The sequence below is a fragment of the Camponotus vicinus genome, unplaced genomic scaffold (assembly GCF_025532165.1).
Source record: "Camponotus vicinus isolate PSW18456_S1 unplaced genomic scaffold, iyCamVici1.0 SCAF_13, whole genome shotgun sequence".
In the NCBI taxonomy this organism is placed as follows: Eukaryota; Metazoa; Arthropoda; class Insecta; order Hymenoptera; family Formicidae; genus Camponotus; species Camponotus vicinus.
In genome coordinates, this window is record NW_028141949.1 from 817233 (window position 1) to 833992 (window position 16760).

General features: G+C 39.1%; 1 protein-coding gene and 1 long non-coding RNA gene across 6 annotated transcripts in view; one reads left to right on the forward strand and one right to left on the reverse strand.

Moving 5' to 3' along the window:
* LOC145964175 (uncharacterized) overlaps positions 1-5113 on the forward strand; it is a 112106-nt gene extending 106993 nt beyond the window's left edge. The window contains exon 4 of the long non-coding RNA XR_014436358.1: positions 4422-5113. This is a non-coding gene — a long non-coding RNA (uncharacterized LOC145964175). The remainder of the gene's footprint in view (positions 1-4421) is intronic.
* The window catches only part of LOC145964169 (uncharacterized), a 199722-nt gene that overhangs the window by 31173 nt on the left and 151789 nt on the right, over positions 1-16760 (reverse strand). The window lies entirely within an intron of this gene.

Sequence of the window (16760 nt, forward strand, 5' to 3'; positions counted from 1 at the left end):
TCGAGGAGTAAAATTTGATTCGCGTAATAATCGGCTCGCGAATTCAACCTCGACGCGAAAAGAGTAGACCGAGAAAACGACTTACGTCTCAAGTAGGTATTTGTCGTTTAATAACGGGCTCGAGCAACATTAAAGTATGCAAAACGTGTCAACAGCACAAATGTAAAGGACACAATTTTACAGTTTACGTGTCTAAACGTTCTCGCGATGCAATAATGTTTATAAACAAACAGAATTCGCTCCAATGGCGCGCGTTAAGCTACAATAAGAGCAAAGTCTGCTGAAAGCCTGGCGCCACAACGGTCGTTTAATTAAATTAAAACGTAAAATCAATTATCGCACCCGCGTAGCTCCCGCAAGCGATGAATAGCGTAGCAAGGTGCGCGCTTAGACAAGCTGCCCGTAAAGAGAGAACCTTGGCAAAAAGATAAATCCTTCATGGATCGACGTGCGTGAGTCTATACGTTAACCGCAGGATGCTAGTAATTATATAACTCCGCGTCTCGATGCTTGACGATTAAATCTTACTACACGAACGTCAGTTAATTTTGCCCTGTTAATTTTGCACCTGAAAAAGTGTACTTGATACATGTAAAAATGATTAAAGATTGACTGTAATTGATAATATATAATATAAGATAAAATAAAATATAAAAATTGTATATAATAATATTCAACTTTAATTTTACTTGATATAAATGTATTACGTCTCTCTTTAATTATTTTTCTAATAGTTCATAGATGTAAAAGAGATACGACAATAATAGAAAAAAAAATTTTAAAACCCATGCGTGTTTTACATTAAATTTTTTAATTATTTTTATAGAAATTTTATAACATATTTTATTATATATATTTCTAGATAAGCAAGTCTGTCGCATCCTCGTTATTGATTGCGTATAATGTATACGAATCTGGCCAAAAGATAATCCGCGGAACAACGCAAGTCAAACATTCGCGGTTTCGAGTCGGTATAACTGAAAACCGGGAGAGTTTCGCCTCCCTTGGCGACCGAGACGTAATGTGAAGAATAAACCGCCGTCGGCATGGTTTATTTATCTGCGCTTTTAATCGATTCCGAATAAAAGGCCCACCCTTGCCGGGACACGCTGATTGGCAAGAAATCGCGAGCCACCCTGCTCGCCACCCGGTATCGAAAAACCGGTATGAGTTACGGCGCCGAGATAAAATCGTCTTTCGCTCCGCCATCCGTTGCCTCCCCCTCCCCATCCCCTTCATCGACGATATTACGCCGATGCTCCGAGAGACGACAGCTTTTTCTCGCGGCTTATAGCGAACACGGGGCGAATACGTGCGCGCTTGGAGAAATCCTGCGGACCGATACGATCGAGTTGTCATACTGCAAAATCGCTTTTTCAGCTGTCGCAGCTCGCCGCGTCTGGAAGAGAAAGAGAACGCGTGCGTCCAGCATCGGTTGATATTAATCTCGGACGAAAGTTAATTTACGATTGATTTACAGGTACACGGATACCGATCGATACATTGCATGTAGCTCTCACTGCAGATTATCTTATTAACCAAATAAATTACGCGAAATATCCCCAACAAAATTTACGCCCACGTCTACTCGATTCGCTCTTCTTTCACTAATAAAATTTCATTAATATCATATTTTTTCACAATTTAATGCTTCGATACTTTTTATTAAGAGGCAATTTGGATACTTTTGCAAAAGAATAAAATAAGAAAATAATTGAAAGAGATTACATTAAATATATCTATAACACGAGAAGAATATAAGACATCGTAAACGAATTTACGATAGGCAAATTGAAATAGAAACATGAAATGTCAAAGCGGGAATTATTTGCGTCGTATGTCTCGTCGTATACTATGGCTTATAAATTTCGCAACTGGAGTAACTAATTGTATGTACATACGACATTTAAATGTCGAAAGGATAAGCACGAATGTATATCGCTGCTAAATATAATGAGCCGTGAGTTACGGTCGCGACTAAACTTTGTACCGTAAAATACATAAAACCGACGTGTACGGAAAAATGCTTCGTCTACCGCGAATTATATAACCGTCCTGGAATATCGACCGGTATCGAGTAATAAATTGTACCTACAACTGCGGTTACGAACTTCATTTTTACATAAATATTATCGGATCGCCCGCTATAAATGTCTAACTGGGAAGCGTTCTCTAATTGAATTTAATCTCAATTCTCCGGTTGCTTGCCGATTTTTACGTCATCGATCGATAATTGCGATCCGAGACATTCTGCGAAACTGGACAAGGCAATTGACTTCGCGTGCTCGCAATAATTGCATTCCGAGTGACGAAGTCGTGAAAGAAATCGTCGAGCGCGATCGGCTCGTTTCGTGTTTCTCCTCTTTCGATGACCTGCTATCTTGATCAGCCAGTTATAGATACTCGAAGGAATACGTGACGCGTATGATCTAACGACCACAAGAGTTTATATAAAGCACTTTTAGCGTTAACGTTACGACAGCTAAAGTGGAAAAAATCTTGGTTTCGTGGCCATCTATGTAATAAAGGTGTGAACGTGACTTTAGTAATTGTTCTGCCAAGTGTGCGAAAAATCTTTACAATTTTATTTGTCGCCGACAGAGCGTGAGATGAAACGAGGCAGCCCTTGTAAAAGCGAAATGTCAAATCGTTATTTCTGTGGCGATGACTCGCCAGTTTTTGGCGCGACACTTATCAATAACGAGGCAAACTCGAGCGCGTGATCTTTTGATATATCTTTTGATAAATCATTTTCTTCATTTTATAAAAAAAAAAAACTTATAAAAAAATTATAAAATTTCATAAACAATATCGAGAGCACCTGCTTCATTTTGCATAAATAAATCAATGATAACTCGAACAAAAGTCTTCGATGTTTGGTGCGCGCACGATAATTACATTTGGCCTTGAATGTCGATTCCCGTCCAAGACACCAAGTCGATCCACTCTGAAGGTTTCAATAATAATAAGACCGTACGCGAATGTATAATGCAATAATTTCGCCGGTGAAAAAAAGTCGCTCGCGTATCGAAATAATTATTGGAAGAAAGCCGACTTGACATACGTCTCTTGTGTATAAGTAATGACTATAGGGACGTAATTTCAGACCCGCACGCCCTTATGGAGCCTGAGAAAAACGATAAATGGAAAAGTAATCGATTCATTATGCCTCTGTCTCTTTGACATCTATATGATATCGGTAATAATCAGTTGGACCTTGGAGATCGATAGCATCATTTATATCGAACGAAACCAGAAATGTTGGATGAACGGAAAATGACACCTCAAGGCGAAATACTAATAGCGGTGCTTGCGCGCAGAAAATGAATCGATCTCAATTATCCTGAGAGATACATCGGGAGACTTGAATCACGCTTTGCTACTGGTAAATATATTTACTACTTGCCTAATATACATCTGTATTATACGCTTTTAATTTCAATCTTTCAATTCCTTGTCTCGCAATATTGCCCTACAAAAGGATCAATCTTCTCAATCTTTTCAATCTCATCCAAGTAATAATTGGACTGATAATTCTTTTGGCCACAAAAAAGATATTTGCTCCGAATTTATTACGCGCATGGAAACATTCATGATCTCCCGGCAATCGAGAGATCTCCCTCGCTCCAATAATTCATCTCGGTAGCCGTACGATCTTTCTGGTGCAATAAAATCCGCAACAATGGCCTCTGGCGTTTTTATCGTTCCACATATAATAACGACGACACACGAAATTCCAACTGACGCTAAATGTCCATGTATATAGCCAGGAATATATTCGTAAAACCGATAATTGTCTCAACCTTAGGATCATATCACGATCGCACTCTAAAGTCCAATAAAATTTATCACGTCGATTCGCGTTATTCATGAATGATTGACAAACCGCGGCATATGTTCGGATTAGCAGATTAAAACGGCCGACATACACACCAGCTTAATAATTGCGGTGAAATACCTCGCAAACTTTTTCGAAATCTTGCATCAATATGTATAACTGAAAATTAAACAATAAATAAATAAAAGAGATAGAAATCTTGGGAACAATTTCTCTCGTAATAAGAACCACATAACTGAGAAAAATATATATCTCTCGATACATTAAACTCTCTCTCTTCCACAATATAAATTTTATCGCATATCGAGGCATGAACGCAAAAAAAATTCTATGAATAAAGTATAAGATGGAAGATTTCCAGAGATTTCCGTTAAAATATGTAGAAACAAAACGGTTACGTCTGAGTGGAACATTCATCTGGTGCGAATAATCGCGCAACGATATCCGCTATACAAACGCACAAAAGGATCACGATGTTCCGACCAGCTTATGGTTTTTTTTTTTTTTTTTTTTGAACGATTTTATTAATGCCCATACATAACAGACGAGGGATATTTTACGAGGAATACTTTTGTTCTTACAGGGGCAACAGAGTCTCGAGGACGACGCAGCGATGCCCGAATAAAGTACGATGGCATAAATATCGACGATGCATGTTCCGGGGAAGTGTAATTAAAGACATGAGGAAAGATCCCGTTGAAGAAGCGAAAAAAAAGAAAGGCAGTATTCTTCCCGAGCGATGGGAAGAGGAGAGCGAAGCGAAGCCGCGAAGAGAGTATCTCGGAGTCGTGACCCACGACGTTGCAATGGAGTTATCGGTTATGAACTGACGGGTTCGAAAAGAACCGTCGTGCCCCGTTGCGGATCTCGAAGGCGTAAATTGGTCGAGAGGAATCGTTTTATTACGAGAGAGATGGAGAGAGCTGGGGGAACCGGACGCGAAGGGCAGCGCGAAGAGAAGAGAGCGGAGATGGCGCACGAACACTTCGTGGATGCTGCGTTCTCCTCTTTCCTTCCGTTTCTTTTTTGTGTTTATTATATATACATATACATGCATCTTATGTATTTGCTCTCTTCGTTCGTCCCTTCTTGTCTCGCGTCTTCGAGTCTCCGCCGCGGCCGTTTTATTTCACCGTGCACCGAGTACGTGAATAAGGAGAGAAGCCGAGATACACCGTCGACCCTTTCTTCGTTTCTCCAGCATACCGCGGCTAAATCGTACTCTACTATATCATTGTCTCTCTCTCTTTCTCATCTTGCATCTTCTACATCGTGTCTTCTGTACAGGAATCTCGTGCGCTCAAGCTTGAGAGCTCCACGAGTTTGTATTCGACAGTCGCGATCGATACGGATGACGTAAACACAGCTAAAAACCTATACAAGAAAATTCTACAGTTTTAATTTTAATAAATCTTATGTAACTCGAAATTTTACATTTTACAGGAAAGCTGAGTCGCGATTTACGTGTACCTTAAAGACAAGAAGCTATCGATCCACATTCATATATTTCCGTGACGCAAGAAGAATCCTTCACTCGTGCTAGCGCTATAAATATTCGCGAAGGCAGCCCCCCCCCCCCTCTTTCGGGCGTCCACCGACTGCTGCAGCACGCATCGCTGAATCCGAGTTATGTTAGATCGTGCTAATAACAAGCCGATTCTCTATTCCACTGTAAATTCCGTCATTCTATTACACCGGCGCACGCTTGCCTCCCCGGGGATTTATAGACCCAGCGAGCATTCCGATGCTGCCGTCACGCGTCGCGGGGTCCTCCGCCTTCCCCTCGCTCTCCCCCACGTCCTCCTACTCGTCGCACCGGAAGCCGATAAAGGAAGTTTGCGAAATTGAAACCCGCAGATTAATTTTCCAGAACGCAAATCACGAAATTGTTTTCTGTACCATGCTATTGAAAAGCTCTTGAGCGATGAATAATGATAATAAACTGGAACGAGTTCGCAATAAAATAAATACTAAAACGCTTTTGGGAAAGACGCGTTTAAAGCTTTTATCTCGCGCAACAATTATTACAACTCCATAAACTGTGAATAGAGTTATCTTTGCAAAATGTTGTTACAAATTAAAGCAATAAGCTTTAATAAACGAAACACATGTACACCGAAGAATCCGTGAAGAGCAATAAACGTTTATCCCGTACATATCTCAAACGCGTATAAGGATCTTAAGATTCCCGAAGGAACCTATCATACGTTGAACATTTCATTACCTCGTATTACACGGTAATAAGAGATAAACGCGCGACACATGACGTGTCGTGGGAAATAAAGAAACGTCTAAATGCGTTACAAATCAAACGGGAAGAGAAACGTTTTGAGCAAGCAAATCGACGCGACACATCGTGCGGAATTTACGATGCAAACGAGCGCGTACAAATAATGTAGCTGTCAAGCGGGCAACACCATTCGATGGTGTTGGGCCGAATAACACAGACGCCCGGATAAATTTGCATAATCGGAAACGATATGCATCGATAAACCACGATCGTCAGTGGCGCGGTAAACGGCCAGACAAGCTAGAAATTTTCTATAACTATACTCGGGGTCTCGTTGAAATGCGTTAGAGAGTATACTACAATATTCGCAGGATTCAAAAAATATATTGCGCTGGATTTTATTAAAAATTCTCAACTAACAAGTATAAGAAAATTATCTATTTTTTCTTGTTGTTAATAAAATAAAAATCTGAATCGTTCAAAAAATAGCTTTAATACTGTCATCTTACTCTCGAGAAAAAAAATGAAAAGAGCCAGTAACACGAAAATACAGGTGACATGTGTTCGAGAATTTCTCGCTGCGTGTGTTTTACAAGCAGAGCTATTATAATGACAATTAAATGCCGCGCCACGGATTGCACCGCCACTGGCGTAAGCTTTCCTAACCGGATGATTTATTTAGCACGGTGTTGAGTCGGCAACATCACGAAGAATTATGAGGGCGTGATGAATCTAATAAAATGCGCGTGCACTCTGCCCTCTAACTCGCGGAACGCTTTGCCTGAATATCTCTCGCATCATGAAAAATTACTGTGTGTAATGTCGAAGGCGCAAAATCTGCGTGTCGCATAATGCATTTTAAATAGCGCATATCTATCTTATATCGCACTTGAAGAGACGAGTGTTAAAAGTGGACTGTTGAATAAATAAAAAGATAAATAAAAAGTCGCCGTCTCTCGAGAATTAAAAATACAAGATGAATTATTTTACACGAAAAGGAAATTAATAAAATAAATGCGAATATTCATATATACAAAAATTTATCACGTTTCTTATCGTAATGTCAGATTTCGATGTTTATGCACATTCATAGTCGTCATCCGCAATTCGCGGGCTACGAGACGACGAGCATCGAGAGATGCGCTTTGCGATCGTCAAGATCTATCTTGGAACAATACGCTCCTTTCATGCGAGTGCATTCGTCTCTATCTGCGTCGCGATTCTCGCTCGCAGTCTCCGCTAAAAGGTACAGCGCAAAAGATGCAACGACGATGCGGCGCCTCATCGCGTCGACCCACTAGCAATGATCGCTAGACTAGCATACCGCATAAGCGCTGCATAAACGCTATACGAGTCGGCGACCTTGAGTCACGCACGGGTAGAACAACCGTCCGAGTGGCGGACGAAGGTAGCGAGGAACGAAGGGCGAGGGAAAAAAGCGGTTGCACGACCAGGAGGAGAGCGTGAGAGGTCGGCGAAAGAATGAGAGGAGAGGACGAGGGAGAAAATCGCGCGCGGAGATGGCGAGAAAGGGATGAAGATGAGAAAGCGACAAGAGGGCTCTCCTGGCGAGGATTTTATGGCGAAACGAGCCCAACTAATCCGGGCGCGAGTATATACTCGTACTCGCGCTCGTTTTCTTCTTCTCTTTCTCTATTTCTCTCTTTCTCCTAGTCTGTAAGTACCTGAGAGGGAAAGAAGGAGAAAGAGCGCGAAATACACGGAGTACATTGCAGATACTTAAGCCGCGCCGCGTGAATCCCGTGACGCTTCGTTTTGCATCGTGCGACGTGCAACCGTATCCTTTCTTTATCGCGATTCGACATTTATTCGTTACGCGAAGAAACGGAGCTCCGGTTACCTGCAACTTTACGAGAATTTACGCTTGTTCGCGGTTATCAGACGGACTCGCGATTTTATGGAAATACGAACATGATTGACACCACCGGAACTGTCACTTTACGCGCACATAATTCGCGTAAAAATCTTTATTCTCTCGGAGAGACATTTTTCAGATAAATGCATCTATATTTTACGCCCGTCAAAATTAGATAAATCTCGCTCTCTTTTTATTCTAAATAATAAATGAGTTGTTTGACGGAAATGAGCACTAACGTCGGCCGTTACCTTTGACATTCTTTCGCTTGTGGCACGAGATCGTATTTATGCGCTTGCACGTGACACCACACTCTCGTAACGAGACAAGTGTCGGTCAATCGGCTGGTTCTTCTGGTTCTTCGTCCGGTATTCCTTTCGAAATCGAGAGTCCATTGGCTTGCGCGCAAAACCAGTTGCGCGGGAAAGAAAAAGATGGAAGTGAGAGAGAAAGAGAGAGAAAGAGAAATAGAGACGGAGCCAGGGGAAGATCGGGGAAGTTATCTCGTAGCTCTTAAGGGAATTCACGGGGAATCGTGTTTTCCCGCGGTAATTCTCTCCATGCGATAGCTTAACGCGAGCGTTAAGCGCGCGATTCCTAATCTGGGATAATGCCTATTGTTATCTCGTATTTCCAGCCGTATCTACAGTGGCTGAGATCGATTTTAGAAGTAGATTGAAACCGATTGAATTAAACAATAATGCTTTGCGCTCGTTATCGTTTCAATGAATCCTACCCATTCGATTCGATTAGGTTTAATCAATTATACCACAGTCCCCTCTAGTCTCTCATAATTAATCTTCTTCAATCTTTCATTAATAGCATTTTTTAAATCTTCAATAAAAAATTATTAATAAAAACTAAAAATAAAATAACTCTTATTAATATATATTATAACATTATAAAAAAATATTTCTTTATTATTCATTTCAAAAATGATTATTAATATGTTTCTATTTTCCCGACAAACTAAAAATTAATCTCATAGAGGATATCTTATTATAAAAGAGATTACAATATGAACTAGAATTAATAAAATTAGACTGTGTAACATACGGGATATTTCGTAGATTTCATTTAGCGGTAAATATTATCCGCGTTAACTTGTGAATAAAAGGGGAAACTGAAATAATGCAGATGAGCTAAGGCTCGTATCCCTTGTCGCCGCTTTTATACGCGTATAGAGAGGACCGTGCTCTTTCCCGCGGCAATGTGCTTTCAAGAGCACTTAACAGCATCCACGTTGAGTGCTCGAGTTCTAATCCGAGATTGCTGAATACCTTCTGCTAATTGAATGCGCAGCTCGTCACGATTAAACTTACCAAGATGGCACACGCTCGACAATTCAAGCGGATTCACGGCTTTCACTGAAAATCAAGAGCCCGCTCGATGAATAGTCTTAACGAACTACTTCCACCGCGACGATATAAATTTATGCGAACCACGAAAATGTCGTAGAGATTTTAGACCTAATTAAATGCGTAATACGCCCGAAAATTTTCTGAACGTAATAAGTATTTCGACATACGCATTGAAAATCAAGAGAGAAAATTACTTCAGACCTCATGCGGGAAGAATAAATTATTCGAATCTTGGCCAACGAATTTCGAAGAGACCTTTTTGGAGAGCCCCAAACGTGGAGAATCGTATCAAATCGTATTCCAAGTGAGCTGACGTTTGGAAAAGGTCGACTGAAAAATTAAACTCACTTCCATATAAATTTATCATTTCGCAGAACGATTTATCGAGATCGTACATAATAAATGTTAATCGAAGATGAGCAACCAAGCTCGAATGAAGAAATCAGGAGCACTGTAGACTTTTTTCACAATATAAATAACCTTTCCATAACAATTAAATACATACAAAAAGACGTATAATCTACATTTCTTTATGAACGGCATTTTGCTTTTAAAAATAAAAATTAAAAAATCTTGTTTGCTTTTCAACAAAATTATAAAAATCAAGCTTTGAAAAGTCAAATGTTTATCGTCGATTTCCTTAAACCGTCATCTCTGAGAGAATTATTGCGCTTAAATTATAATCTATGCAGAAATATCTCAAATATGCGAAATAAATTAGCGTCAATTTCAATCTTACAGTTTCTGAGAATTTATCAGCAACGGTGAACGAATCGCCTAGAGATGTTTGCTGCGATTCAATGGCGTCATGAATCATTCGGTACGAGTGAGCCTCGATGCTTGGCTGCTCACGGAAATTCGCGACGAGCAGCTCGTTCGATGACCGCCGCGAGGCAATGATTTTTTTTTTCCTACAATACCCGATCGGTTTCCGGGCGCTTTACGAGTGGAACGGGCGCGATTTCACAGTAATTCGATCGATTGATCACGCCGATCGGACCCGATTCTTCGTGTGCGGTAAGGTTGCATTAACAGCACGAGTTAATATAAATACACGTTTTACACTTATAAAAAAAATTCATAATTCTTTCCTTTCCTCTATCGATCGATCTGTATTTTATAACGCGTCATATGAATTAATCTACTGTAGCAATTATAGAAACTAGATCAAACAACCATTTTTAATCGCACATAATCGTTTTCAACAAAAATTGCGCATTTTTCTCGCACCAACCAGTCTTGAAAAATTAATTAAGCATGACCGCGAGTCCTGTCGCCGCGATTAGAATCTTGCAATCGAGGCAGCGAGAGAAAACTTATTTGATCGGGACGGAGAGTGCGATGTCGGGTCCGCAACCGATCCAATCTATCGGTAAGGTAAGGGCAAGCGCACGTGCGAATTAAAGAGACGAGTTGAGCGCCACTACGACGGCATTCCACGATGCGCTGTTAGCCCGTTGCACATCCGCGATGTGTGTCTGCGAACCTCGTGATGTGCGCTTCAAACATCGCGCACGATAATACATGTGCGCGTCGCATTCATCATATTATTACGTGTTAATAAAATCAATGCTTTTCAACACTCGCGTTCGCACATCGTGCACGCGGGATACAGGATCGGGGTAATGGGAAACCATCGATCGGATAACGTTGGAAACCGCACATTGGTGACACGTCGCTCATCATCAAAAATAATATCATCCATGCAATATTGTATTGATATGATTATCAACCAATTATTAGTCTCGCTCAGTTAGACGAGAAAGAACATTAATATGCCTCGTCAGTAGCGAAATCGAATTTAACTCCTCTTTCTCGTCTACAAAATGCCCTCTGTATACTTTGGCAACGGCCTCGAGCCTTTCAATTCAAGATAGATCTCACGTACACAAGCGATGCGTGAATGCATGTACGTACTCTCGCGCACTCTCGTCCTTGGAGGAGATAGAAGCTTCGAATCCGATAGTCACTACGACGACAGTGAATTGCCGCCGAATAAGATTCCTCGCATGGATATGGACGAGCGGAAACGATTTGCCTGGCGGGCAAAGAACCCTCTTTGCTAGACAGGAAAATCGATTACCGCGTCTTTCTTCTCCCCGGGGCTGTTTCAGCGTTTCCCTACGGCAGATTGGCATCGAGTTCTGTCGCATATAAATAGATAAGGAACCGATACGTTATTCCCGAGCAGCGCTTCGACCGCCGTAACAGCGACAACGGGGAGAAAAGACGGGAGAGAACACGGATTCCCATGCTCTTTCTTGCATACTGAAAACCGTGAGGCAGGGCCACTCGGATACTCGCGCTGACTCAAGTGTATTCGATACGCTTCTTAAGCGCCGATACGTCGATCAAAATTTCTGATAAAAATATCCAGCATCGATATTTCTTCCGAGCAATATGTCGAAATTATCCTATTTAAAAAATCAATATTGTAACTGCAAATAATAATAAGTAAATAAAAAATATATATAATAATTAAATAAACTAAATATTTATATTGAGAATATTATAAAAAAAAAGTATATGAGCATACAATCTTTTTTCTCTCTTGCTCTCTTTCTTTTCATCATGCGCGACCTACATGTATAGTTTTCTTAATAATATATTATTTTCATAAATATACATGAGAGCACTGTAGATTGCATCAAAGCATCTTTGGCATATATATGCATTGAATCGATAGATTATTAATAAAAATGCACTTTATAAGGACAGAGTCAAGAATGTATAAACTCGACATTTCCATTGTCTGATGCATATAAAAATTTGTCAATAAAATCGAAAACCAATATAGCGCATTGTCATCCAATTCTATTGCAAAGCAATAACTCGCGGAAAATCTAATTTTCCGTATCTGTAATATTGAAAATTGAGCTTATCGACGTTATATACTATTATTAAACTCTGCTCTCACTATTATTGTTATAAAAAAAGACTTACATAATAATATCTGTCAGAAAATGTGACAAATTTATGAATTGATTTAGTGAAAAATATCTTTTTAGATTTTTGAATCTTTTTGTATAAGTTTTTGCAATCGTAAAATTAATTCGTAATCATTATATGAGATCATATAAATAAATTTTATATTTTATTTCTTCCGAGATTACTTTAGAATCTAATTTAATTATAATATATATATATATATATGCAATAAAAGAATATACATCTTTAGAAATAATAGTGCAAATATTTTAAAATAATAATAAAAGTATCCTTTCTTTTATCAGCAATCTCTCGAGGAGAATTGCAAATATACTAACGCGATTTCATTGACGCAAATATATCTAGAAATACTCGTTGTTGCAAATAACGATAAGTTGAAAGCAAAGTTGAAAGCAGATATATCCGCGAGCATCGATGCAACGCGCGCGTTTCGTATACAATAAACAAACAAATCTAATTTAACCGAATAGAATTCATGCAGGGATTCCAAACTCCAGGCTAACCAGTGGCACATTGTTATACGCGGTATGAGCAGAGATTGTATCCCCACGGACACAGAGAAACGCCGGTTTCTGTCGCTGCGCGAGATTAATTTCGCACGCTGGTGCAGCCTGACACCGTGCTAATATCACGTAAATGGGATCACAATGGCGGACCGCAGTTTCCAATCATGTCGCTCGCGCCAGCCCTGTATATATCCGAGTGATCGTTACCTCGGCGCTAACATATATCCGCCAGATTGCGTCGATATAATTAAGATGCGACTGCGCGGCGCGTCTCACGCGCTTTGCGCGAAATTAGTCTTCCGGAATGGCTGCAACGCTCAGTCATTGCGAGGAAGCAATATCTACGCGATTAAAAGTATCGCCTGATAAAATTACTTTTGAATAATCAATGCGCTTAAAAAAATCGGAAAAAATTGTACAAAATCGATTAAGATGATTATATCGCTGTGATATTTTTTCCAGTAGTATAATTGATAGTTGGCATTTAAGCGATTATCCGATTCATGATTGAAACATGTTGCAATGTCATCCCTATTTCTCAGCGTGCAGCAGTTATTAATCCTTCAGTTACGTGGATTCGACTCGACGTTGATGGGTAAGCGAAAAGTATCTTGATAATATGCAGCTTATTCCGCGGGAGAAAAACGATCGAGGATCTCGAGATGCATTGGTGCGGCTATCGAATGATAATGCCTAAGTAGCAAATTGCACGGCGGCAAAAGGGCCAATTTCACTTCTCCGCGGGAACCTTCAAAGTACGAGGAGCAGCAGGTTAATTGCGAGGTCGTCGAGGGAGGGAGAACGAGAACCTTTTGTATCATCCGTACATCTTTCTCGACCCGCTAGCGCTTGGTTTCCACTTATGGCTCCACGATGCCAAACTGCGCGAAGTATGATTCTCCGCGTAGTATCCCGCGAATCTTCTTGATCGTTGTCGATCAGAGGGCGATCGTGCAAATTGCCACGGCAAATGCCTCCTACATATCTCGTCCGTTCCCTCCTTCTCGCGTGCAACGTTCCAGTAACTTTAAAATTCTGGATGCAAAAAATATGTATATATATTCTCATTCTTTAAATAAAATTATGTAATTTTTACATTGACTCTATAATTCGAGAGATACTAGAGACAAAATTATAAAATTTTTAACAACAGTTTAATTAACTAAGATTTCTTTTCTCTTAGAATTTATATATTTTATTTAAATTTTGAAATAATTGTAAAATAAAAAATGATAAATGATAAATTTTATAAATTTTTCTTATAATTTAATTATGCGACGAAATCTAGCGGCGATAAGAATCGATTGGATAATGGGAGACTTTGAAGATAATAAAGAAAGTGATCTCGACGCTTTAATATAAAAATCGTTTTTCCGCGATCCCGAGATGCTGATCCGAAATTATGCAGATTCGATCAGGTCGCTCCAATGCCAGGCGAGAGGAGGCCGCACTTTAAAGTCGGCGGAATGCTTTTATTATTCATCGCTTTCCCGGAGTCGTCGAGTAAAGCCTGAGGCGATTCGAGGACAAAGCGAATATCCGCGGCATTTCTCTACACTTCGATTGTCAAGCTGCAAAATGGAAAGAAGATCCTGTTTCGTGCGAAACACATTCTTTTATTGAACTTATAGATTTTTCTCCAGGAAATGCAGATCGGGCTTGAAAAAGAAATGAGATGTTAAACAGGTGCGAACGTTAAACAAGCTTTTATTACAATCTCGTCTCCTAATCAAGAGAAATAAATAGCGCTTTTAGTGGATTTTTTGCATTGAATACCGGATCTTAAAAAAATATTTAATATCGATCGTACAATAATATTTATATAATGTTGGAATTTTTCTGACGATTTTTTAAATAATTTTCTGTTTCAAAATATCATGTTTTTATAACATATTCTGTTTTTAAAATGAATTTTACCATTTTTATAAGCATGATAAAATAATTATTTCATTTATATCCAGGATGTTCATAAATGTCAGACTTTTCTTAAATGGCAATTATATTTTTCTTCTTCCTCTCTCTTTCGCGAAAGAAAGAGAGACATGATGACGTTAATGAGGTGACACAACTAAGGCGACCGACAAGCAAGGACAAGGCAAACTGAGTAATAGATGCTTGTATAAGAAATGAGAAAGCGCTCTTTTTCATTGACGTGGGAATAGACTGACGTCAAGAGCAAGAAATCAAAGAAAAAGAAGAGAAGAGGTTGCCCGATATACGTAACAAAAAATACAAATGACATACCATTCACTCGATTCTTGAGCGCGGAATGATTCTTTATCTCAATTCTCAATCTAGCTTACGCAAAAGGTCAAACGTTTATCGGTCTTCAACTCGCACATATTCCAAACGTCTAATCTCGAAACAAAAATATATTCTTTCAAATGAAATATGATGAACAATTTTTTATAAAAGAAAATGAAATAATATTAATTCAATCAAGATTTAAGCAGCGAGAAAGGCACTGAAAAAGTGCAGATAGTAATCTCAATCCATATCTAAAGTAATTGGAGCACAATATTGTACATATTTAACAAAAAGTTACGGTCGAGAATTAATCGAAAAATATGAACCGCTCAATGTATTACATGTTCATGGTTAAGACAACGGTAATCAGTAGACCGATGTGGAACATAATTAATAGTCGGGCATGGAATATGATCGCGAGTTGATCCGATGAGCTTTCTAGGAAAAGGAGAAAAAAGATCGGAAAGAGCGTATGCGCGGTAGGAAATTACGGAGCAGCGTGCGATTGACAGGATTGAATTTTGCAGCTGGTCCATGGCGGAGGAGCCGGACGAATTCTCATTAGCAAGATGCATCGTGGTACGGGCGGGCTGCAATAGGGATCCGGTAAATCAATCGAATAGTAATTAACTGGCGCGGGTAACTCTCTGACTCTGGCGAGTTTGAGTTTGGGAGCGGTGTGATACGGTACAAACGATCCATACAGCCGCACCGGACGATTTCAGCGAAATATTTGCGTAGCTACAGTTCCGGATTACCGGATCACTCGACCGGTATAATTGCCCGCCATTAACGAGACATTAATTACATTAGCTGACGCAATGAATCGATGTATATTGTGTAAAAACGCGGTTTAACCCTAGGATACACCAAAGGTAAAATATTACACGCAATGCATTGAAATGTCATTAAAATATATTAAATTGAAAATAAATATTTCCAGTGATTTTCAATTCCGCAATATTTTATCAAATATTATTTTGCAAAATTTTAAATATAAATATATGTGTGTGTGTATGTATGTCAATTAAATTAAAATTTAAAAATAAATAAATATTTGTTTTACACACATACGTATAAATTTCTTGTATATAAAAAAATTACAAATATAAAATATATATTTCAAATTAAAAGAGATAAAAATCTATCGTGTCAAAATAAATGTATGCAAAATACTCGCGATTATTCTTCAGCGTTTTAGAACGAGTGCACATTTAATCTCGCTGAAGCCATAGCGACGAAGCGTTACTAACAGCCAATAATTGCCCCCATGACGATGTGAATTGACGCATATCCGCCTGGAACTCATGCTCTGGCGATGAAAACACGAGAGGCGAGATTTGGTTCTAGATAATATTCCGCGCATAAGCAAGTAATTTCATTATCTAAATGTTGATTGCCGGAGAAAGTTTAATGCGGCGTAACTACTAACATTACCGCGTTTGCCAATGGAATTTAATCTTTTCCCCGACATAGGTATGTTGTTATCCTGTTACAGCGGAGCGCATTTTCTACGACTCCTACAAGCGCTTGCATTTCGCTTATCTAATCATTTCACTCGAGTAGCACTTATAAGAAATTCAATATTCATAATTTTTTCTCGGCAGTTGTGAAGAAATATTTTATCAAAAACTTCCATTCTCAATTTAATAATTCACAATAATCAAAATCATGTTAATTTAAATATAAACTCTAAAAAAATATTAATATTTAATATAATATTTCCATGATTTTTATATAAAAGAAACACATG